Source organism: Pelobates fuscus, chromosome 1 (assembly GCF_036172605.1).
Source record: "Pelobates fuscus isolate aPelFus1 chromosome 1, aPelFus1.pri, whole genome shotgun sequence".
NCBI lineage: Eukaryota > Metazoa > Chordata > Amphibia > Anura > Pelobatidae > Pelobates > Pelobates fuscus.
Window position 1 is genome coordinate 423,999,367 of NC_086317.1, and position 25,197 is coordinate 424,024,563.

The 25,197-nt window shown below is 40.3% G+C and overlaps 1 protein-coding gene across 1 annotated transcript in view; it reads right to left on the reverse strand.

Moving 5' to 3' along the window:
• Positions 1 to 25,197, reverse strand: part of DLEU7 (deleted in lymphocytic leukemia 7) — a 372,098-nt gene that overhangs the window by 251,778 nt on the left and 95,123 nt on the right. The gene's annotated exons all lie outside the window — the stretch shown is intronic.

Sequence of the window (25,197 nt, forward strand, 5' to 3'; positions counted from 1 at the left end):
CTGAGCACTTTAAAAGTCCATTCCTCAACCCTTTCAGCCATCTGCAGCACATCTTGGGCTTCAGATCCCGATTTCCAGGTTCTCCTCCCTGGAAGTTACCTATGGTTTTACAAACTTTGACAGAACTTTTTGTTTCTTTACATGACATCAGTAAACACGTTTTGACTTATAAAGCTCTATTTTTTATTTCAATCTCTACAGCTAAACATATCTGTTTGGACTCATTACAGAGTGATTTTGAAACCCAGACATTATTTCTCCCTTCCTGCTCCCTCACGCGCACAGTCTAGTGATGCCTGGTCGGAATTATGTCATTTTCCGGCACCCGGCATCACCATAGAGGGCATGGACGAGTGAGGAACAGACTGCGCTCCATAGCTGCTGCCAACTTCCTGTTTCATCTCCCCATGGCCGCCCTGGTAAATTTAGCAGAGTAGGCACCTGCAATGTTGGGAGAGCAGGTGCCTACTCTGCCTTAATAATAATCACCGCTCAGGGGGCGCCCCTAGGTGGCAAGCTCTCCACCACCTGGATCCCCTGTTACACTCCATCTACTCGAGGCGCCCCTCCACCTCCTGGCCCAGGATCAGCCCTGCCCCTGCTCATTGTGGCCCACATGCGGCCCATGGGTCACTAGTTTGACATGCTTGCTTTAAAGTTCAAAATATGTTTAACTATTTAAAGGCTGTAGCTTCCTTTGCTAGTAAAAATGAAAATATATATATATAAAAAAACCAGAAGCAGTTAGAAACAAAGAGGAAAATTCTAAATAAATATATTGAAGCATAGTAACAAAAAATGTCAAGCACAAATTGTTCAGATGTTTTTATGACATCAAGATAAACAGAAAGCGAGAACAAAGTTATTTAATTCTTAATCCGTCTCGATAGCATGACTAGATTGCACTTAGAGCTACATCATGAGATAATGAAAAAATGCATTGTGCCAAATTACTATTGAGAAGTGCCAGACTCATATTGTGTGTAAAACACGGACATCAACGTGCTTTTCAAAGGGGGACGTTCTATGGGGAATTCAGAGAGTGGGTGGGCCCTGAAACGGGCACCAAACACAGATTACATGGTGCACTTTTCATCTTCAGTCACTCTAAGGAACAACATGCATTGTAACTGCTTTCTGTAGTTCTGCAGAGTTTAAAGAGCTAAAACCACAAAAATGCAGTGAACAAAACGGCCCTCTTTAATGCTCTAAATATTCTTTTGAACTATAATTAACTTTAAAGATCTAGAAGCATGATGAGTTCAGCAGGCAGAATAATGTATTTGCCTGCTTCTTGTCTTGGGAAAGCCATTTATTTTCCAATATTTCTTTTTTTTTATACCATATTAAAATACTAAATGTAGGTTCTTATTTGTTGTGTAACATACGAACATTTTCAATATCATGATTCATACTATATAGACTTGTGGACTTCATTATGCACTCTGTTAATTATTATTGGTGCTTTTTTTTCTTTGTCTTTCTGCCATTTAACGGTGAATCACATGATGACGACTATCAGGTACTTTGTGAGGTTTAGCTAGAAGATAAAGAAAATGACAAAAAAGAAATGTTAGCATGTTAGTTTTTGATCATTCAATACATTCTTTGCTTAAAACAAGGTTTTGTGCTCAGTTAGCAACACTCAATTCTAAATGTGAATAAATGCGATTTAGACTTAAAGGAAGACTATAGTGTCAGAAATATACAAGCATTCAAGCATTCCTGACACTGTAGTACTTAAGTGGCTGTTTCCGTGTTCAGCCCACCTCCGATCTCAGAATTAAGGGGATTTTACTCACCTTTTCTCCCATGTCACGCCGAATTTGTCACAGCAGGCCCTGTATCCATGGCTGAGGTAATCAATCTTGATGTTCTTAGCCAATCCAATGATTTCCCCTCGGAATGCATTGGGAGGCTATTGTGCATGTGCAGTAAAACACTGCATTGCGCCAATCAATGCATCTCTATAGGAAATGTTCAGCATCTCCATTAAGAGCTTGAAGACGCTGACTGTTAGTGCTGCACACTGTGCAACACCGACGCAGGAAACACCTCTAAGAGCCCTCTGAGGGCCTGCTACTAGAAGTGTTACGAGGCACCAAAGTAAATGCTGCCTTTTCTCAGAAAAGTCAGCATTTACATTGAAAATCCCAGAAGAACATGCTATAGACACCAAAACCACTACATTAAACAATAGTAGTTCTGTAGTGGACTATAGTATCCCTTTAAATTCTAGTTAGCCTGTAAAGGACCGTCGGAAGGTAAGAAGCAAGAAGTAAAGATAAGGATATATATTTACTCTGTGAATAATAATGTTGGTGTTTAATATACCCACAAAGCAGAAAAACAATCTTTACATTACGTTGTAGTTAAAGAAAATCATAATTCAGTTTTTGCTCCTTTACTGTATATATCCATTATTTTATTAACACATAATTGTCCCTCCTGGAACATCAACCCTATTTGAATCATGAGCAAAAAGACATACCTTACCATCAAGACCTTCTGCAATATCACTAATAAAAATATTAAAGAGAATGGGTCCAAGTACAGATCCCGGAGGTACCCTGCTGGTAACAAGACCTTGCTTCAAATATACTCCATTGACTACAACCCTCTGTTGCCTGTCATTCAGCCACTGCCTTACTCATTCAGCAATATTGGAATCCAAACTTAAGATTGCAGTTTATTGATAAGCCTTCTATGTGCAACAGTGTCAAACGCCTTACTGAAATCTAGGTAAGAAATGTCTACTGCACCACCCTGATCTATAATTTTAGTTACCCAATCAAAAAAAATCAATAAGATAAGTTTGGCATGATCTCCCTGAAGTAAACCCATGTTGTCTCTGATCTTGAAATCCATGTGTTTTTAGATGTTCAACAATCCTATCCTTTAACATGGTTTCCATTACTTTCCCCACTACTGAAGTAAGGCTTACTGGCCTATAGTTGCCTGACTCCTCTCAATTTGCTAATTTCCAGTCTTCTGGGACTACTACTTCAGATCTGATGAAAAACTGTGACATTGTAAGGCATTCTACAGCAGTTAGAGACAGAGTACTCAAACTACATCAGTAACGGAAAGGTACAATGTAATGTCACAACTGTTTGAAAATCTACAGGCGTATTCATGAAAATGAGAATTTTAAAAATTGAATTTCAAAGTGAATTGAAATCTCAAATGTAACCTAAAAATAGCCAAATTGGAAAATTCTCTAATTCAGCTTTGATTTCATTTGGCTACTGTGACCTTAAATTTGAAATTCACTCTGAATTTTCACTTTTGTTAATAACCCTGCTAGCTAGTATTGTTGCATCAAAAATCTGGAAGAAGAGACTACATAACACTACCCAAACACTGCCAAAACTAGGTCTCCCTCAAAAACTCAGTGACCAAGCAAAGAGGAGAATTGTTAGGGAATCTGGAAGAGTTGATCAGTCACTTTAATAACCTTATAGAGGCCTCTAGCAGAAACTAAAGTAAATGTGCAGAACCCAACAATTTCAACAGCTCTGCATCAAACTGTCCTGTAAGGGACGGTAGCAAGAAGAAAATAAATTACTTAAAAACAGTAATATGAAAGTATGTTTGGAGTGTGCTAGAAAGCATGAGACTGGTCCCGTCAAAGCCTTGATTTAAAATCTTTAGCCTTATTTAAAAGATGTAGTTCACAAGTACCACCCAACCATCCTGAGCTACCTTGAGCAAATCTGCCAAGATTAACGGGCAAAAGTTACTCCCAAACAGTGTACAAAGCTGGTAAATCACACAAGCTCTTATTACAGCAAAATGTGTTTCAACTAAATATGAATATGACGGGTTTGTATACTTATTTAAATAGAATATATATACTGTCAATGCCATTTTTGATTGTCAGTTACTCAGGTGGCTTAAAAATAGTAATTTAGGTAGAACAGTCTGTCACTGGTCGTCCATTGCTAGTGATAGTGCATAATAATATTTTTACTGGGTGGCCAGTGAAAGGTTGAGAGTATCGGCTCTTATCCTATCACCACCTACTGAAGCAAGAGGACAGTGGAAAGAGGAAGGAACAGACAAGGCAGAGCTGGCAGGTGCTTGGGGACCAATTTCACGGTTAAACAATTCGAAAACTCAGGTAAGATGGTGCTCACGCATTGAGATGATGGTGTTATGGTAACCTTTCCGTTATCATATTTCATTCTATCCTTATTTATTAAATATTGAATAGTGTAAGGATGTGCTGTTATTTTTACATTTACATATAGTTTCTTATATATGATGTCATCCAAACAGCAAAGTTTAGACGCCTAGAACCTGTGAAGGAGAAAAATACTTGAAAATGGTAAAAGAGACAAAGCATAGATTGAATGAAGACATTCCATTTTAATACATTGTTCAGGTAATGCATTTAAAGGATATATTCCAAGAAACAGCAAAGCCAAAGTAATGAAACCAAGGTATTCTGACGCTTTCAGTTGCTGCACCTGTGGTTAATTCTCAGGCTTTGCAGATACTTTGAGTTAGAACTGGCCAGGCAAGGAATGGCACCTTCAATCAGGATACTGTTAATACTTTTTTTAGGGGACTTTTCCAAATGCTGACTTTTTCCTATAAATTCATGCACAGAAGGGCTTTATGAGCAGAGCAGGGATTTCTGGGAGCCGTTGCTTAGGTTATAGTGCAATTAGAACTATGAAAGCCTTTAGGCAAACTAGCAACTCACATAAACGTTTGCTGTACCTCTTGGTGATATGAACAACTGTCCTATTGTACAAGCACTGCCGTTTGGTCAAACAGATAGGAAAATGTCGTCTAACATATCAGCCGCAGTAACCAGCAAAAATGACTTTTTTTTAAGAATATAGGACATGGAACAAGCCAGCTGTTGTCTTCAAAATTCACAGCATTAACAACTGCCAAAATCATATATGACCATCACAACTTTGCAATGTAACACATAAGAGCACATCTTGCAATACATGAAATGTTTCTATTTGATTATAGTTTCATTTTAATGCGTTATACCTGCCATCATCCACAAGAGATAACTACAAATGTTCCAAATGAATGGTTTCCAGGACACAAACCTTGAAATTAAAAATGAATGACCTGGTTCTGATCATAACCTACAACCTATTTTTCACAAAACCATTATTGTAATCAAAGATCTTAATCTACTTCTCTTTGAAGATGAAATGCTTTAAACTCTGAAAGTTCTACAACCCACTCAGAAGGAACAAATTGACATCTTCTCAGAACGCCATGTCTAGCACAACACACCACTAAAATCAAAATAGTATGAAATCTTTCAATATAACCAGAGATTTCACTACGCGTAAGGGAATATTATTATATAACTGCAGGGATACAAGATACCAGGATTAATTCACAGACAACCAGACTGTACTGAATCTTTAAAAAAAAAAAAAAAAAAAAAACTAATTGTACAATAAAAAATTTAAAATAAAACTGGCACAATCTAGACAAAGTCGAGATGTGACTATAACCACATTTGATAATTTTTGCAAATTAGCAATTTTTTTCTAAATTTTGCAATTGTGTTTTCACTTAACTACTGATTAATTAATTAATTAATCCTTCTGCATTTAAACTTGTATTGGCTTGCTGAGGCATTTAAAAAGAAAAACCTTTTAAAACTCATACTTCTAGAATCAATTATAAATGCTTTATTTTTATGTACTTTGAAGAATGAAATTTAGTCCATAAAGCCTCACTCACTCTCATTTCTCCTCTAGTAATGATAACTGTCCTATAGAGGAACATATATATATATCTGCCAGAATCCACTAGTCACTCATTTAATACCTGTGGGTGCACTGGAAATGTGAGTACCCCCTCCTCCCAAACTTTACCATTCCTACACTCAAGGAGTGGGGAAGAAGAACTAATGGACCCTATTTCACTATTAGCATTATATTCGCATTCCAGAGACTGTAAAGATTGTTTTAGCAGTTTATAATTACCTTTATTTTAGAAATATATGATTTTAATGTATTTATTGCATATGGGCATTATGCTCACACGCAGATATTCTTTTTTACATTTTGTTGACATTTTCAGTACCTATGAGTACCGTCCTCAATAATTTATATACACAATGACTCAGCTTTGTTAATCAACCTGTTATTTGATTCAGCAGATTAGGTTTTAAAAGCCTCTAGTGCTGGTGCTTGAATGGTGACATCATCCATGCAATTACTCCCTGTAATCAACAAGTAATTATGCATGGATAACCTTAGTGCAGACTGAGGGCCCTAATATCAGCCAGACTGGGACATAAATACAAATACCTATTAGCAGGCAGGGCAACATACAGTCCACAGTTTTAGTTGCATTAAAGAAAAAACATAAACATTCTTTTGGCGAGTTAAAGGGAAACTGTAATCACCAAAACCACTACAGCATAATGTAGCGGTTCTGATGTCTACTGCCTGTTCCTGCAAGCTGAGCACTGTAAACACTGCTGGCTACTAACACCTCTAAAGACAGTCACTCAGTCAGCCACTAGAGGTGCTTCCTAGTCCAGTGATGTTCAGCATTTCCAAGCTTTGCATTTGATTCAATGCCTTTAATTCCCATCGCGATTGCTTTCCATCGCGATTGGCGCAGCACAATGGGAAAGAATTAGATTGGCTAAGACCATCAAGAATGATGATCTCAGCTGCATAGGTCTTGCCAGGTAGGACCATCTGTGGTGAGACTAGAGCAGAGTGGGAATAAAGGTAAGTTTAAACACCTTTCCCATGTTAGTTAAACACAATAATGTCAAGAATGTTTGTATTCCTGACACTATAGTGTTCCTTTAAGGACTAATGATAATGTTAATGATAATGGTGTGTCTGTAATGTTCTGTAGTTTCTTCTCTTCCCCTTAATGTTGATTTGTTGTTGACCAGTACCTGAGCAACTAATTGTCACGGCAAGGGTGCATAATTCATTGTTGCACTATGGAATATTGTCATTTATTGTAATTTGTGTAGTGGATAGATAAACTGGCTGCTTGATAGAGGTGGTATTGTCAATTCCAAAAGAGGTTAATTTGATTGTATGGGAGGGCAGAAGGTTTACAACCTAAATTCCTCTTTGAAGCTGGGACCCCAACAGAGCTAATCTGTAAGGTGTGAGAAGTCACACATAAGTGGCCTGCAAGTCTGGTTTAAGTATAACCTAACTCTCTAATTTGCCATATGCCTAGCTTCCCTCTTAGATAGGGAGTCCTTTGATATGTTAATGGCCAGTAGCCTTGTGTTCCAGTATCATATCCAAAATAAACATTAATACTTACTCACAGATTAATAAGTAAGCCTTATTTTTATTATATTTAGAATGGGACAAGCACAGTCTTCTAATCAAGCCTAAACATGAGTTGTGTAACTTACGCTGTTGGGCGGGATTGTGATGTCCGCTATATTGGGTCATAAGTAAGAAATATGCCATATCTATGGAATGGGAAAATGGTAACACATTCATAGATGCAATTATTATTTCTGTGGCAAGTGCATAAAAGTAGATAGAACCAAATGTTTCCATTTGGATTGATGTTGGTCTGGAACACAAGGGGGTGGTCACTTATTGTCTCTATAGGTACGCCTTATCTCCACCGTTGGGCCAGGCTTGGTAATCAACAGGGTATATATCCAATGATGCTGAGATGTGTATTGTACTTGCTTGGGGCCAAAATCTAATTTTGAGTGAGTCACCATCTTCGTTGCCAGAGACCCCCTGGGCAGAAGCTTTACTTTGAAAACATAAGGAGTAAGTGATTAGGACTTCTGTTATTTTATCCCTTTTGTTTACCTGAAGAGACTAATTAGGGTTCTGCAATTGCTTAAATATTGTGCTAGTTGTATTTGGTGGGTTTTTATTATTAAGTTACCTGGGGGACCAAGGTCCCCCATTTATAAATTGTCTTGGTGGTGGCAGTGTTAAAATAGTAATATTTATATTATTATGGTTAAGTGTGGGTGGTGTTAAGAGGGATTTTTCCATTATTTCCAGTCTAGTGCAGACAAATAGTGAACTTTAACCTTTTCACCACCACAACTACGTCAAGCACACTCTTGAAGTAGGGTGCGTTTGTGACACTAATCATATCAAGATTATGAGGTATGTGTGAAACAAATGTTCACTGAGTATACACCCCTCAAACTTGCTTAGTCTGTGGTAACAACATTTCCGAGGTCACCCTTTGGCATTTCATTAAAATTTCAGATCCCGGATGCGATGCCCTGCACATAATTTTGTTTTGTTACGCAATCAATGGAAAGTTGCTTGATTTTGTATCAATTTAAAGTGATTGTTCCATCCCCAAAATATATTTCTTTAGGTATATGGTGTTGAACGAGGCCTAGTCATTTACTGAGTTATGGAGTTATGGAGTTATGGAGTTAAATATATGGGGTTAAATGGGCATAAACGATCAATCAGTGGGCGCAGTCACATTTCAGAGATAGAGTCCAGTGCCTTAAACCAAAGCTTATATTTATTTAAAGGGAACACCGACCAGAAACCGATCAATAACTGTATAGTTTTCGCCATCTCAGCATGGCTCTTCTGCTCTAGGAGTTGAAGACTTACTAAATAAGTTGTGGTAAGACCAAACATGATAAAGCACCCCACAAATGTATGTAAATTCAAAAACTACTGTAGTGCATCATCTACATATCTCAAGTAGGAATTTGGGAAAAGTCCACCATGGGCACAGTAATTCTAAGAAATAATGTTTCCCCAATGCTCACAGAATTCCCAGCTTGGCATGCAAATGAATGCAGGCATATATATTTATGTGTTTTCTATGGTTTACTTTTTTCCATCTCTGTTTGGTCCCACTTTTTTCTCTCTCTTAAATGTATGTAATTTTATGCCTGATTTCATTAGTTCAAATAATTCATATTTTAATACTTTTTGCCACAACAAATGCAACAAAATGCTCATTCTTCTCTTTGGCTGCAATCAACTCTATCTACGTATAGCAAAATATACAATAAACTACTCTGGATTTAAAAAGACCAAACTGACTTGAATTTTCCCAGATTCCTCATAGCAAAGTTATGGGCACTCTGTATGTAACAGTTCCCCTTTAAATACAATGATTTATTGATCTATTTACATAGAGATCTATAGCTGTGAGAATGTATTATACTGTTTGTGCCACTTTGAAGTCATCTTTGGTTTTATGTTTTTTACCTTTTTATTTTGATGAATTTCTCTTTCATTGGCTTATGGGAAATGTGGACATCCTTTAAATGTGAAAATGTTGTATTGTGGGGGGTTGGGGGGAGAGATCGGAGAAAAAGGCTGATTGTTATTTCAAACCAGTATTACATTTTATAAATAGCTTAATTAAAACACTTTTCCCTGAAAAGGTATGAATGCTGAAATTTGAGAAATACTTTTAACTGAACACGATATTCTAATTCAATGATTTTATATGTTATTCTGTTAATGTTGTTTTGTCAAGAGGCAAACACACAGCTGTTTGTTAGAATAAATAAGACAGTCTTCTTTGAACCACAATTTAATGAATGATACTGTCTAGTAGTTATTTTTTGTTTGTTTGCTTGTTTGTTTGGTTTACAAAAATAGCGAATGTGGCAAGCCATCTGTGGTGCACTAAGTGGACTCTAAACATACTATAAAAATCAGAAACAGTTTTATATTATCAAAGTCGGCTTCTAAAATGCATACAATTGTTTAATGTTCCTTGAATCAATTATCTGGCTACTTTGATCTTTTTGCTTAAAAGTAACATTCATATCTTTGCTAAAATAACTAATTATTTGCAGTGCAATATGGATACTTCAGCAATTTTTTGAAGTCTGTTAAACTCAGAGAAAACACTTGAGTAGTCTTATTAAACCAAATGCTTTTTTTTAGAATTATATGTTATTTTTATTTTTACTCAGCAGATCACATTTCCTTAATTATAATAAGGGACATGTCAAGTCATTACGAACTAACTCTTATGATTTTGTTTTGCTGATTTGTAAGAAGATGGTGTTACATTCCATTAGCACATGTACAGTATCTCACATAAGTGAGTACGCCCCTCACATTTTTGTAAATATATTATATCTTTTCATGTGACAGCACTGAAGAAATGACACTGCTACAATGTAAAGTAGTAATTGTACAGCCTGTATAACAGTGTAAAATTGCTGTTCCCTCAAAATAACTCCTAAACCCACATTGCAAAACGTAGACCGATCGATAGCCTCATACTCTCTATTGATGCGGAAAAGGCGTTCGATCGCGTTGATTGGACACTACTAATATCCATACTCAGAGCACTGGGACTAGGTCCTTGCTGGATACTGAACATGACGAGGCAAGGTTATCCGCTGTCCCCGCTCCTCTTTATCCTTATCCTAGTGCCTTTTCTGAAAGGGGGTTAGAGACAACCCAAACATCCAGGGCATATCTGACCAACAAGAGGAGTACAAAGTCTCTGCTGATGACCTTCTCTTTACCATCCAGGCGCCCGAATCATCGATACCTCCCTTGATGGAGGAACTTTCCATATACAATGCAATCTCAAATTTTCAGGTTAACTTCTCTAAAAGTGAACTATTACCACTGACGATGACCCTTCAGATGCATAAACTCCTCAAGTCTAAATTCCCCTTTACATGGGCAGATAAGTCCATTATATAACTCGGTGTCCATCTATCAGCCAACTTAACGTCCATCTACAATCTAAACTATGAGCCATTATGTCAATCTATATCCAAGGACCTACAGGCATGGCAAAAAACACACTTCTCATGGCTCTGCAAAATAAACATCCTCAAAATGAGCACACTACCGAAAATACGGTACCTCTTCCAAGCCCTACCTATAGCCATTCCCAAAGCCTTCTTTGCCAAGCTGAGAAGTCTCTTTACCTCATTCATCTGGGCACATAAGCAACCCAGGCTCTCATACAAAGTGCTTACTAGACACAAGTCCTGTGGAGGCCTGGGGCTGCCCCACATGGAAAAATACTACAAAGCTACGATACTAACGAGAGTGTACGAATGGTCCCAACACTCACCAAACCTCCAATGGACAAAAATAGAAGCTGCTATGTTCAAACTCCCCATCCATACGATCCCTTGGCAAAGAGCTCACCCCAAACAGCTGCTCCTCGACCACGACACACACCCCACGATACCTCCCACACTCAAGACATGGGATAGACTGCGTGAAAACTCCAACATATCCCCACACCCATCCCCACTATACCCAATCACCCACAACCCGCACTTCCGACCGGAACTGACTCCCGCAAACTACCGAGGCTTCCGAGATACCTATGACCAGATGTACCTTACTTTAGGATCTATTCTAGATGGTAGCTCACTTCGCCCGCTATCAGACCTCATACACTCAACTGCTCCATCGACAATGCAAACATTTCACTACGCTCAACTACAACACTTCCTAGAGACAGACACACGACTCCTCAGGGGGACCAGACCCCTCTCTGATTTCGAAACACATTGCAAAACCCAGAACATTAAAACTAAGCAGCTCTCGACCTTCTACAAAACTATCCAGATGGGCCACCCATACCCCACACACTCTGCTTTTCCTGCTGCTACCCCACACCCTCACCAACACGCAGAAGAGACTTGTAACCCATCTCCTCACAGCAGCCAACATCCTCATTCCAGTAAAATGGAAAAATCCCAATACCCCGACGATCAGAGAATGGATTCACAGAGTAGACGCGCTTAAAATAATGGAAAACATACAGGCCTCTGTTACCAAAAAAATGTCCCTCTTCGAAGAGGTGTGGGAGCCGTGGACAAGATTCTTGTCACAATCTAAAACTGCCCCATGACTCCGCAACCTAGAACCCCTTCGTCACACATCAGACCACAAGATAGCCAGAAGGCCAACTGCCTAAATGCTCCCTATGATCCCCTCTGGATTTCCTCTCGGGCTTCCCCTCCCCTCCCCTCCTCACCCTCCCCTTCTCCCTTTCACCCCCTCTTCTCCCCCCTGCCCCTCCCTTTCTCTCTCTTTTTGCGATATGACTCGCTGACTCTTAACTTACATGCATACACAGGTAACTACCAGCTGTTTACTACAATAAGCCGATACCGCTCGCCCACTAATAATCAACTCCTGACTTGGGAGACCTACAGCCAACCCAAAAGCCAGATACCCCCACTGTAATATCTGCTAGACCTATGCTGGGCAAATCTTGAACAAGTAGCCACCAGCTGACCAGGAACCTGGCTCACAACCAACACATATAGACAAACTTGAACTTGTCCATACCGTCCTTAAACAGCAGGCAACCACTGACAACAAATATAACCCACTGTAATACGAGTGGCTCCTGATCCATCAGGCTTATATAATTCGGGGGGGGGGGGGGAGTGCAACCCGTACAGACGCCATAATAGTAGGGCAATTGCTCAAGTACCTTCAGATACAACGACCAAGGTTCAAATTGCACTATGTGATATGCCTACTACCACAGCATTGTAAAGTGACACCAACACTAGAGACCCGGACATCACTAATCCCCCAGGTCAATACACATACCTTTTCGATCAAAACGCAACCCTCTTTGGCATTAGATGCCTGACAGTTAACCACAACGATTTCCAACTGTTATGTAATGCTGTATAATGTGCTGTGACCCCTGCGTGGGTCCCCTTCAATGATGCATACAGATTGTCTGTGAGAAATGTAAATCACCCCGTCTATGTCTTCCTGTGATTTCCTTCTATGTAAACAATAAAAGTTTATAAAAAAAAATATATGCATGCATTTAATTATGCATATTTTCATTGCAAGTCATTCCCTTCATCCCAAGGCCAGACTTTGTTGCTAAAACACTATGTGTGTGAAGAGTGTGTTTGTTTGTTTTATTTTACAAAAAGTACAGATTTCAATAGAAATTTACACTTTTATAAATTAACCTGGTTACACACCTCTGCAGACAACCGGTCCTGTTACTTCTTGGATTGGTTAGCCATTCAATTGCTCAGAGCACCTGCCTTCCAAAGTTCAATTGAGCTGCATTGGGACGTCTGTGATTGGACAGTTGCAGAAAGTCTGGGTGGGGTTAGAAGGGGAGGGCTTATAAAGACTGCCCCAAAAGAAAAAAATACATGAAATGCATTAAATGGATGCATGTTTTTATTTGGGGGTATCTGCCACACAGTGATTTTTATTATTGTTTATTATTACTATTTGGCCAGTGGAGGGACACTCGAGGCACCCAGACCACTTCTGCCCATTGGAGTGGTCTGGGTGCCAACTCCCACCACCCTTAACTCTGCACGTGTTTTTACAAACTTCAATAATTACCTTGCAGTGTTAAGTCCTCCTCTAGGGGCTGTCTATCAGACCACGTAGAGGGACTTAAGTGTTCTTAGAAGCAGTAAAGTGTGTTATACGATGCTGGACGTACTCACGCTATGCATGCACTGAATAATGCTTTCCTATGTGGAGGTCTAATGATCATGCGCAGCCATTGCTAGCTGATGTCGGAGGGGGAGCAGATTGGCAGAGCCTGACCCAGCGCCGAGGGACATCGGCGCTGGACTCCGGTAAGTCACTGAAGGTTCAGCAACTTGGGATGGGGGTTGGGAGGGAGAGGGGCGCTGTAGGGTCCTGCAGTGCCAGGAAAACATATGTTTTCCTGGCACTGGAGAGTCCCTTTAATAGCTGGGCAGATTTTTCTTTAAGCAGGCATGGGACCAATCATTCTTCTAGTCACTGCTAGCATTGAATGTATGCTAAACTATTTATCAATTTAACCTGGCTTATATGTGTCAGGATTTATTGAATATTCCAGGTTCTAATTTCTTGTAACAACACATAACCCTGGAATATTTTAGAAGCTGGTCACTGCTCTGATTCGAGGCATAGTGTACCTGTGACAGTAAAACTGCTGAGCTGCCTTTGGTTAGTTTTGTGGTACGTCTCTTTAGATATTTTTGTGACCTGCGGATGCAGAGTCAGCACCAGACAAAACTGTACGTTGCGGAACAAAAACACATGTTAACTTTATGCTGGCACTATGGTGGTTAGGCAGATTTAAAAACATGGAGAGTAAAGTAAAATATAAAATATAAATCCACAAGCATTTTAAGCAACCAATTAATCACTTTTTTCCCAAAGTAAAGACGGGATTTTAGATACCATTCCGATACCAAAAATGTAAAGATAGTTGCAGATTAACTCCTTCACTAACAGGTAAAACTAAATACAATTTTAACTGTTTTTGAATCACGAGATACACAGCTAGAGGCAGGACAAAATCAGCAGCTGTGTATATGGATTGTATTTTTGATATTGAACAATTTAGAACAAATACCCTACTAAGTATCTCTATTAGGAATTTAATGACAATCTGGCTCTGCGGTGCAGAAGAGGAGAAGCAGGGGGTTGTGCCAGGTAAAGTGCAGGTAAGAAGCCCAATCATTCTGTAGTTGTTATGGTGCTTTAATTGTTCATTATGCATTAAGATGATTAGTAGAAAAATATTTGAAAAATAATTTAAAGGGGCACTCAGCTGCCCAAATTCAAAAAGAAAATGTAAAAAATCACTGTTTAGTAGATGTACCCCTATGAAAAAAATGCATGCATTTAGTCATTGGCAGCATATCTAAAAAATATCTTTAAAAAGCTACAGGTCTCTTTTTGAAGCCTTTGCAAGTCCTTTCTCCTAATCCAGTCCAGACATTCTGTGGCTGTCCAATCCAGGAGCGTCACTGGGGGGAAGAGGCGCGGCAGAGGGGGCCATACATCATGCAGTGCTCCCCCAATTGAAATTGAAGTAGGGAGCACTGCGTCTCCCTTCACAAGCTGCAGAAGCACTGTCACTGTGGAACTGTGTTCCACCCTTTTCCCACGAGCAGCCAGACGGGGCACTGGGGAGAGACAGGGAGAGGAAGCACAGCTCTGCACAGAGGCATCCAGACCGCTGCTGGTAAGTGTGAGTCAGTGTGTGTGGTTCAGTCTCTGTGTGGGGTGTGTGTGTGTCATTCAGTCTGTGTGTGTGGGCAGGGGGGAGGGGTTAAAGTCTGTGTGTGTAGGGATCAGTCTGTGTGTGTGTGTGTGTGTGTGTGTGTGCGCATGGGTCAGTCTGTGTGGGGGCAGTCTGTGGGTGTGTGTGTTTATGGATCTGTGTGTATGGGTCTGTGTGTGTGTATGGGTCAGTCTGTGTGTGTGTGTGTGGATCAGTCTGTGTATGTGTATGGGTCAGTCTGTGGGTGTGTGTGGGTCTTTCTGTGTAAGTGCTTGAGCTCCAAGAGAGATACCTCTCATCTCCTGACCTCCCCTGTAACCGATGGATAGGCAGCCTTCTCAACCACCACGTATCTGATTGTGCCACCCCTTCCCTGCAAGGTAAGATCAGATAAGATTAAAAAAAAAAATTAAAAAAAATATTAAAGTAAAAATTGTAAAGCTCTTCCCTATCCTACTCTCTACACCCCCCCCGAACACAGTACACCCTCACAGACAGTGAACCCCCCACATACAGTAGACTCCCACCAACACTGAGTACACCTTTGCATACACACACATTGCACCCCTTACACACATTTTCTCTTCACGCACATACACACTTCTTCCCCACATACCTTCACCCCCACACACACACACATACATACATACTTCACCCCATTACACACCAAATCTCATATATATGTGTGTATGGGTCAGTCTGTGTGTGTGCGTATGGGTCAGTCTGTGGGTTGGGGAGTCAGTCTGTGTATATATGGATGTATGGGTCAGTCTGTGTTTATGGGTCAGCGTGTGTGTGTGTGTGTGTGTGTTAAAGTTTGCTCCAATAAAAAAGCTAATCATTTTGATTTCTGTGTTGATCTACAGAAATGTATTACAGAAATGTATTAGAAAATAATATTTCAGAGAACAAGATTTTTTTTAAAATGTATGGGTACATATAATCATTTCAGAAAAAAAAATTGCAGTTTTATCTAGTACAAAGTAAAGGGGACCATCTAGAGTTTTTTAATGAAAAATATTTCAGAAATGTAACTAACAGAATTAAACATAAAGTAACTAGGGAGGAATACAGTTGTTTAAAAAGCCTAAAAGAACGAGACGACATGGTAATAAAGAAAGCGGACAAAGGCAGTGAGATTGTGGTTATGTCTCAGGAACATTATTGGGAGGAGTCCCTACGAATTGTAAATGACACCACCATATATAGGAGGCTGAAGCACACCCCCACCACCGAGATAAGATTATCTCTTTAAATGATCTCTTTTATTTTCTTATTAAAATGCATAAAAAATTAGAACATCCATCCGTAAGACCAATAATTTGCGCAATAACTGCTAAATTTTTAGCATTCATGGATATATACTTGCAAAAATATGCACAGGAAGATATGATATGTTAAAGATTCCATCCTGGTGGAAATGCAAAATATTGAATGGGAGAAGGATAATATATGGACGACATTAGATGTCACCGCCTTACATACTAGGTTAGAGGCTGTAGACAAGGAAGTTTATCTTCAGGGCTATTACTTTTATTCTGGATCATAATTATTTTGTGTTTGATGGTAAGTTTTTCTTACAAACCATGGGCACTGCCATAGGGACAGGGTTTACCACTAGCAATGCAAATATCTATATGAAATATTGGGAAAACCAGTATATTTGGGCTAAACATATACTGGGTGGAGAACCTGGTCCCATAGTGGAGATTCATTTATGATGTAATTATTATTTGGAGGGGCTCGGAACTACTTTTTATTTATTTTTTATTTTTTTAAATTCTTTATTTTTGTCGTGCAAGAATTTACAACAGTGTCTGTGTAGCCACAACAGCCGTAACAGACGCAGTCATATATAACATAGTAAAACATTTTCGTGGCATAAGTTAACTCAGCACATTTTTGTAATTTAGTGAACAGGAAAGACAGCCTTAAGCAGTGTACGGTTCAACACATGTGTGGGCAAAAGCGTTTTAAGTAGCTAGGTCACATGTTGGTTTACGCCTTTATAGGCGGTGTACAGTATTGTATTCCAGCAGTTTTTGTGGGTGTTGGTGTATATGTATCGCTTGGGGCCTATTTACTAAGCAGCAGCTTAATAACATTGCACAAAACTAAACCAGCTAAAGTATAATATTGGCATAAGTCTGGGCTGAGTAATTAAATATTAAGCAGGATCAGACGTTAGCTGAGGTATAGTGTAGGGCAGGGGTAAGCAACCTTTTAGCAGCACTGTGCCGATATAGGATTGTAATGTCCCGTAGCGTGCCGGTCCTATTTTTAATTAAGGTGTGTATGCTGCCGTATTCTGCTTGTGTTATTTTTACTGTAATTGCTTTGGATCGTTGTATTTGTGCGTATATAAGCCATTATATTGTATATGTTCATTAGTAGTTTATGGTATCGTGTATGATACATATGAATGTGGGCTGTGTATGGGGGCTGCTTGTGGAATTGTGTGTGGATGCATATGTCACATTGTGTGTTTAGTAGTGTGTGGGGGCTGTTTGGGGTATTGCATGTGAGAGGCTGCATGTGGGGTTGTGTGCATGTATGTGGATTGTTAGCAGGTTGCGTTTGTGCGGATTGTGTGTATGTTTGTGTGTGGGCTGTTTGTATTATTTGTATGAGGGGAGGGTTATTGTGCATTTCTGTGTATATCTAGCAGTGTGGGTGGCTTCCCTGGGTTCCAGTGTGGTCCAGGCTGGCCAGGTACAGGTCAAGGACAGGAGCTGCAACAGCAGCTACGGGCTGCTTTACTACATGTGGATTCCCATTCACAAGTGCTAGGAGGAAGTGATCTCCATGTGCTACAATGCTTAAACTGAGGATTGTCCTTCACAACCTCTTCGTATTAGCAGATATCTGAAGTTTTACTGGGACTCCTGATAGGCCAGAGCCTGTTTGGCTCTAGCAGCCTTGAGTGCCGTGCAAAGACACCTTGAGTGCCGTGCATGGCACTAGTGCCGTAGGTTGCCTACCCCTGGTGTAGGGCATAAATATAGCTGATCTTACGATGCTCCAGCAATATTTGTGGGTACAGGAGCATATATTTCGCTTAGGTCCTATCTGCTAAGCAGCAGTTTATAGACATGGCGCAAAGCCAAACATACTAGGAGTACATTAGTTGCTTAAATCCTGGCTAATCTTAGCTTTTGTACTCATATTTTACAATCGATGAACTCTGGCCTTAACCCCCCTCCACCTCCCCCCCCCCCCCCCCGTGCTCCCCTGGGCGAATAGACCATGAAACAGACCATGAAACAGAATAGGAAGCAAAAGTAGTAAGTTATATGTTCCAGTATACATTCGTGAGAGTTCAAATTGGGCACAGAGGGCTGTGTGACAGATGGTACTATGCCTGGCTTTGAGTCTTAGTCCTTTTGGGGGTCAGCCGATGCCTTGTTGGGGCTGTGTATGTGCCCCCTGCGGTGGTCGGTGCAGCTGGTGTGATCTCCTCAGTGTGAAGGAGCTGACATCCCCTGGGCTATGCAGAGTTGCTGAGGGCAATGAGTGTAGCTCCAACCAAGCTGTGTGTCGGGTAAGGTTTGCCTGTCTTTGGCTGGGGTAGCTCTGTATGTACGTTCCCGACGCAGTCACCCCCCTGGTCCAGCTCCCCTCCGCTTCGCTTGCCTTGTCTGGGGAGGTCTTGTGCTCAGCTTCGGTGTTCCCCTCCGTTTCACTGCCTTGCATGGGGGGTGAGAGTACTTGACCCTCCGCCGCTGTCCAGCTTCCGATTTTTTGGGCCTTGTGACTCGACTCGGCCCCCTCCGATTCGGGTTAGCGTAACCCTTGTGAGAAACCTGTTGTTGGGGTTGCGCTGCTGTTTTTCCCCGTCTGCCCTCCTGTGAGGTGCGCTGTGGTGAAGTCTGGAGTGGTTCTTCGGACTCTGAGGCTCTCATGCGGGCTTCCAGGGACTCCCAGAAAATAGCGAAGACGCTGTTCAGCCTCATCTCCGTTTCCCGCCATGCGTCGGAGGTGTGGGAGGCTTCCGCTATATTAAAGACCGCCGGGTCGGTTGGTTTCGGGCTCCACGGAGCCGGTACTGGCCCATTGCTTTGCCAGGGAGTCGGTTGGGATAATCCCCACCGGTCCAGAGGGGGGGGAACGAGGGCATGCAGACAGATTCCAGGCGTGGCATTGCAGCTGGGGAGTGGCCATCTCCCCTGCGCCGGCCATGCTTGTAGGCCTCATTGTGAGTTGTGCTCGGTTCGTCGCTGGAGAGGTATCTTTCTCTTCCCCTCGGTATCTACTCTCGAGTGGTAGCTTTAAATTCACGATTAAGTGCCTATGGGTCTGTGAAATTTAGCATTAAGTGCCGAGTTTAGCAGGAGCTGCTGTGGTGAGCGTCCTCACAGCTCTGCGGTCAGGCCCCGCCCCCGGAACTACCTTTTTGAACAGTTTTTGGAATATATACATTATAATCATTACAATCTAAAATTCACATCAAAATTTCAGGAAGTTGAGATCAACTTCTTGGACATAACTTTTTGTGGAAAAAAATAATAATTCATTAATACATTAAATAATAATTAAATAATAAATGTAAGCGTTTATTTTTTTTATTTTTTTTATAAAAAAGCAGATGCCAAAAATGTTGTACATATTAATAAAAATTCTAATAATAATAATAATTAATAATAATAATAATTTGCAATTTTTATAGCGCTTTTCTCCCTGTGAGACTCAAAGCACTCTACAAGTATACAAACATAAATACATAAAAGTTAGGAGTTTATGAAGGTCAGCTGAGCGGACTGAATGCCTGATGGAAGAGGTGGGTGTTTAGCTTTTTTTTAAAGTCTGGAAGGATGGTGCCTCTCTGACTGCGCACGGTAAAGAGTTCCAGAAGGTAGGGGGCAGCATGGCTGAATGCCCTAGACCCTGTCTTTATTCTTGGCACTGACAGGAGGGATTTGCTGGCTGACCAAAGTTAATGTAGGGTGTCAGAAGCTCTTTCAGGTACTGTGGGCCTTGATTGTTTTAGGCTTTGAAGGTTAGTAGGCCAATTTTGAAATATGTTCGCCATTTAATTGCAAGCCAATGCAGGGAGTGGAGAACAGGTGTTATGTGGCAGGAGCGAGTTTGATTGGTCTGGCAGTCTGGGTGCTGCATTTTGTAGATGCTGAAGGCGATGGAATTACTTTTTCTGGGAGGCCCAAGTAAAGTACATTGCAGTAATCTAGCTGAGAGGATTCAAATGCATGGATTAATGTTGGCATATCATCCGGTGGAATTAAGTGTTGTATCCTGGCTATGTTTTTCAAATGAAAGTAGACAGATTTTATTACGGAGGAAATCTGCTGTTTAAATGATAGTCCAGAGTACATCAGCACTCAGAGGTTTCGTACCTTTGATGAACTGATGAGTTTAGAGCCTCCAAGCTCCAGGCCAGATGGGTGTTCATGGTATATTTTTGTTGCCCGGGGTCCCCTCACCAAGAGTAACTCTGTTTTGTCCAGGTTTACTTTAAGCCAGCTGGCATTCATCCATTCTATGAGGTCTGCTAAGCAACTGTTGATGCTGCATGTTGGGTCTGTGGTATCTGGAGCAAAGGAGAAGTAGAGTTGTGTGTCATTAGCGTAACAATGATACCTTGGACCATGTGGCCTAATGATGTCCCCCAGTGGTAGCAAGTAAATTGCGAATAGCATGGGATACAAGATGGATCCTTGTGGTACTCCACAGGCCAGTTCTGTTGGTGCCGATGAGCTTGATCCTCTCTGTGATCTACCAGTGAGGAAAGATTTAAAGCAGTTAAGGACTGTGCCTCCTAGACCACAGATGTGCTGCAAGCACTCTATTAAAATCCTATGGTCAATGGTATCAAATGCAGCTGAAAGATCCAATTGGATTAGGATGGAGTAATAATCTTTGTCTCTCGCCATAAGGAGATCACTTAGCACTCGAACCAGCGCTGTTTCAGTGCTGTGGCGGCATCTGAAACCTGACTGGAAAGGATCAAAGATGTTCAAGCTTGATAGATGGGCCTCCAGTTGAGTTGCCACTACTTTTTCAATTATTTTCCCCAGAAATGGAATGTTGGATACTGGTCTGTATTTAGCCATGCAGTCTGGGTCTAAAAAGGTTTCTTTAGGAGTGTTTTACCAAAGCTTCTTTTAGAGGATCTGGGAATTCTCCAATTTTTAGTGAACACTGCACAATTTTTCCACTAGGACTGGGACGAGTGTTCAAATGCATGCAGATATAAGCTGAGTTGGAGCAGGGTCTAGGTGTAACTTTTGCATGCTTCTTTTAATTCTCTTTATATCCACATTTGTGAAAGTGGACCATAAACTCGGGCAATCTGGCATTCCATTGTAGTGGTTCTGGTGTGTAACTGTTTGGCCTGCTGTGATAGAGGCTCGGATTGAGGAAATCTTGTCTCTGAAGAAGATCGCAAATGCTTCACACTTTTCCTGAGAAAAGTTGTTGGGGATATGCATGCATGCTGGTTTGCAGAGCCTTTCTACTGTGCGAAAGAGTTGCCTGGGTCTATTGTAGGAGAGTGCAATTTAGCGTGATAAGAATGAAGATTTTTTTTCTGAGTTATCTTGAATTGATATTCGTTTAGACGTTTGGTAAGAGTGGCTTTATCCTCTGGATCATGTGTCCTGTGCCACTTTCTCTCGAGTTTACGATCTGTTCTCTTCATTTTTCTGATGGTGCAATGCTTTCTAGGGTATCTCTCATGGATTTGTTGTAGAGTTGGACTAAGAAGCTGGGGTCTTCACAGGTGCCCATTAGTTCACTTAGATCCATATGTGATGGTGCATCCAAAGGCGTCACCCCTTTTAATGAGCGGTGTTTGACCAGGTTCTGAGGCAGGGGTCTGGCTGATTGTGATACAATGGAGAAGTGAATGGAGTGGTGGTTTGACCAAACAACTGGATTTACAGTTACTGGTGATACTTCTAGTCAAGACTGGAACACTAGATCAAGTGTATGACCTTTTTTGTGGGTGGAAGTGGCAACGATTTGTGTGAAGCCGAGTGCACTTATCAAGCTGAGGAGATCCTTCCCAAGCTGGGATAGGGTGTCATCAATCCAAGTGTTGAAATCTCTCAATATAAGCCATCTGGGGTGTTCAAGGATTAAGCCAGCCAAAAGGTCTGAGATTTCCTGAAGAAATCTCTTCCCATCTCCTGGGGGTCTGTATATTAACAGTATACGGAATCCTCTATCTATTGAGAGGCTGGCAGCTATGCATTCATAAGATTGGGGTTTGTGGACTGATATTGGTCTGGGATTTAAGGATGATTTCGCACAGATCATAACTCCACCTCCCTTGCGATCTTGTCTCGAGCGGTGGAACACTGTGTAATTGCCTGGAATAGCTGCCTCTAGAGTAGGCCCCGCATTTTCATCTAGCCATGATTCTCTAATGCACGCTAATTCACATGTTTCAATAAGGTCGGCAATAATAGCTGTTTTTCTTTCTTATTGATCTGGCATTGCACAGGATTGATCTGATAGGACAGTCTTGGGATTCTGAGTTTTTGCTTTGTACTTTGGAAACAGTTTGTCTTCTAATGGGGATCACACAAAGAGGTTTCTTTGATTTGATAGTGCAGTTTTTGTGGCTTTTAGGTTAAATCACTTCAATTGGGCTTGCAGGTAGACAGGGTGGTGGAGCAGCTGCGATAGTGTCAGGAGATTTAACTTTTTCCACTTAGGGGTGTACTCAGTTTTGTTGCCAATGGTTTAGACATTAATGGCTGCGTGTGGAGTTACTTTGAGAGGACAGCAAATTTAAACTGTTATACAGGCTGTACACTCACTACTCTACATTGTAGCAGAGTGTCATTTCTTCAGTGCTGTCACATGAAAAGATATAATAAAATATTTACAAAAACGTGAGGGGGTGTACTCACTTTTGTGAGATACTGTATCTTTTATAGTAATATAAATATGTACATGGAAATATCCTTAAATTATGTATTTTAATGTACTATTGTGAACATGCACAACTTCTTTACACAATCACTTTTTATTTCTGAGCACATAAACCCAGGGTTACATCTGCTCGTCAGCCATCCCAGCACCAAAGCTCTGTGTGACGTGTACATTTTAAACAACCCCTAAAGCAATGGAGGTACGAAGGATGATTTTTTTAGTGTTATGAATTTTGATCATCTCAGGAATTCAAGGATAAACCTTAATACAGTCTAAAGGATCTTAAAAATAAAGTTTTCTTACATATGCATCGGTTTTTGCTCTCGTTTTCTCAAACCTTGTATAATTCATTTAATGCAAAAAAAGTTAAACATTTATTGAATATAAAGGATCTTGTGAAATGAATGAACAATTTATGAATATAATATCAAAATGTGGACACCATAGTGAATTTGTTTATAAATTGCCTTTAGCAAAAATGATTTTTTTTAATCATATCTAACAATTAAGCATACAAATTTAAATGTGGCTGCAAATGAATTGCTTATTAAACAACCATACTCTTTTCTTTTAACAAAATCTATTTCATAGGAATTGCTACTAGGTGAGAATAACATTTCTACTAACACATTGTTGGGGGTTTTACTATTTACTATTATCAAGGAAGATATTTTTTTGTATTGGCATCCATGTTGAAATTGAGATGAGATGAGCTGACCAACCAAGTCCAGAGTGGTTTCATGAGTGCTGTAGAGTGAGTGACTGGGACTATACTAGTTAATAATTTTGTAGAGTCAAACTTTTTAAAATGCGTAGAGGTAATTCAATTTGACAGTGTCAAATTAATCTACCATCGCAGATCAGAAGCATTTTTTTAGTTGCTACAGAAATGTATGAAGGCATTTTTATGGAAACACATTTCTTAGATCAAAATATAACTCTGGAGAATAGAAACTCTTTTTCTTCAACTTTTGACATAATTGGGAAGATGCACCCTTACTAAACCGTATTTGAGTTTAGGTATGGATTCACATTTAATGGGATGGATAGTGGGGGTCAATTTCTTCCTTGCACTATATTTAAGGAGCTTTCCTAGCACCATAACCACTACTGAGCTGTGGACATTGATAAGAAGTCAAACTACTTCTGAGTGTTTTCACATTTACCTGCACCCCTTGGGCGCTAGTAGTAAAAGTAAATGGAATAAAATAAAATACCTATTGACCATGCCAAAAGAGTTGAAAAGAAAGGTTGTAAGTGAGAAGGCAGAGGAATACCTAGAGCATCAGGTTGCTTCCATCGTAAAAAATTCAAAGATGGCCAAACAACTGACAGTGGGGACAAAGAGCTATAGACTGGCAGAGGGTGAAAAAGAGTCTCCACTGACTGAGATGACTGCCAACTCATTCGAATTTCCCTCAACTGTAGGATGACATCAAGTGATCTACAAAACAAATGGCAAATGTAAACTGGTGTGAAGTGCACGGTGAGGACCGTTAAGAACAGGCTACTATGGACAGGGCTGAAGTTGTGCAAAGCTAGTAAAAAATGAGAAACATAGAAGGGCCAGGCTGAGCTTTGCAAAAGACTATAAGAATTGGACTGTAGAGGACTGGAGTAAGGTCATCTTCTCTGAGTACAATTTTCAACTTTAACCAATACCTGGTTGTCTACCTAGAGACCAGAGGACCCCAGTGAAATTTGGTGGAGGATCAGTGATGATCTTAGGGTGCTTCAGCAAGACTGGATTTTGGCAAAAAAATAGCTTCTTTCTGTTCTATGTTCCCCAGATATTTTTTTTTTCCAGCAGGACAATGCTCCATACCAAATAAGGTGTGAATGGAGGATCACTCGATCAAGACCTTGCCATGACTAGTGAAATTTCCAGATCTGAAGTCCATGAAAATACCTCTGTAATGTAATCAAGAGGAAGATGGGTGTCCACGAGCCGTCAAACAAAGCTGAGCTGCTTTAATTTCTGTGCCTGGAGTGGTATAAAGTTATCCAAAAGAAATGTGAAAAACAGGTGCCAAGACACACGAAAGTGATTGAAAACAGGTGCTAAGACACACAAAAGCTGTCAAATTAAATATTGATTTCTAAACTCTTCCTAATTTAACTTTTCCTAATTTAATTAGTGTATTGTTTAACAATAATTTGAACTAGTTTGGTTTTTTTTGCAACACTGCATCGTTTTTGTTATTTTGACCAGTTGTCATTTTCTGCAAATAATATACTCAAAATGTCAATATTTATATTTAGAATTAGGGGAAAATTTTATAAGTAGTGTATAGAATAAAGCTTCATTTTACTCAAACA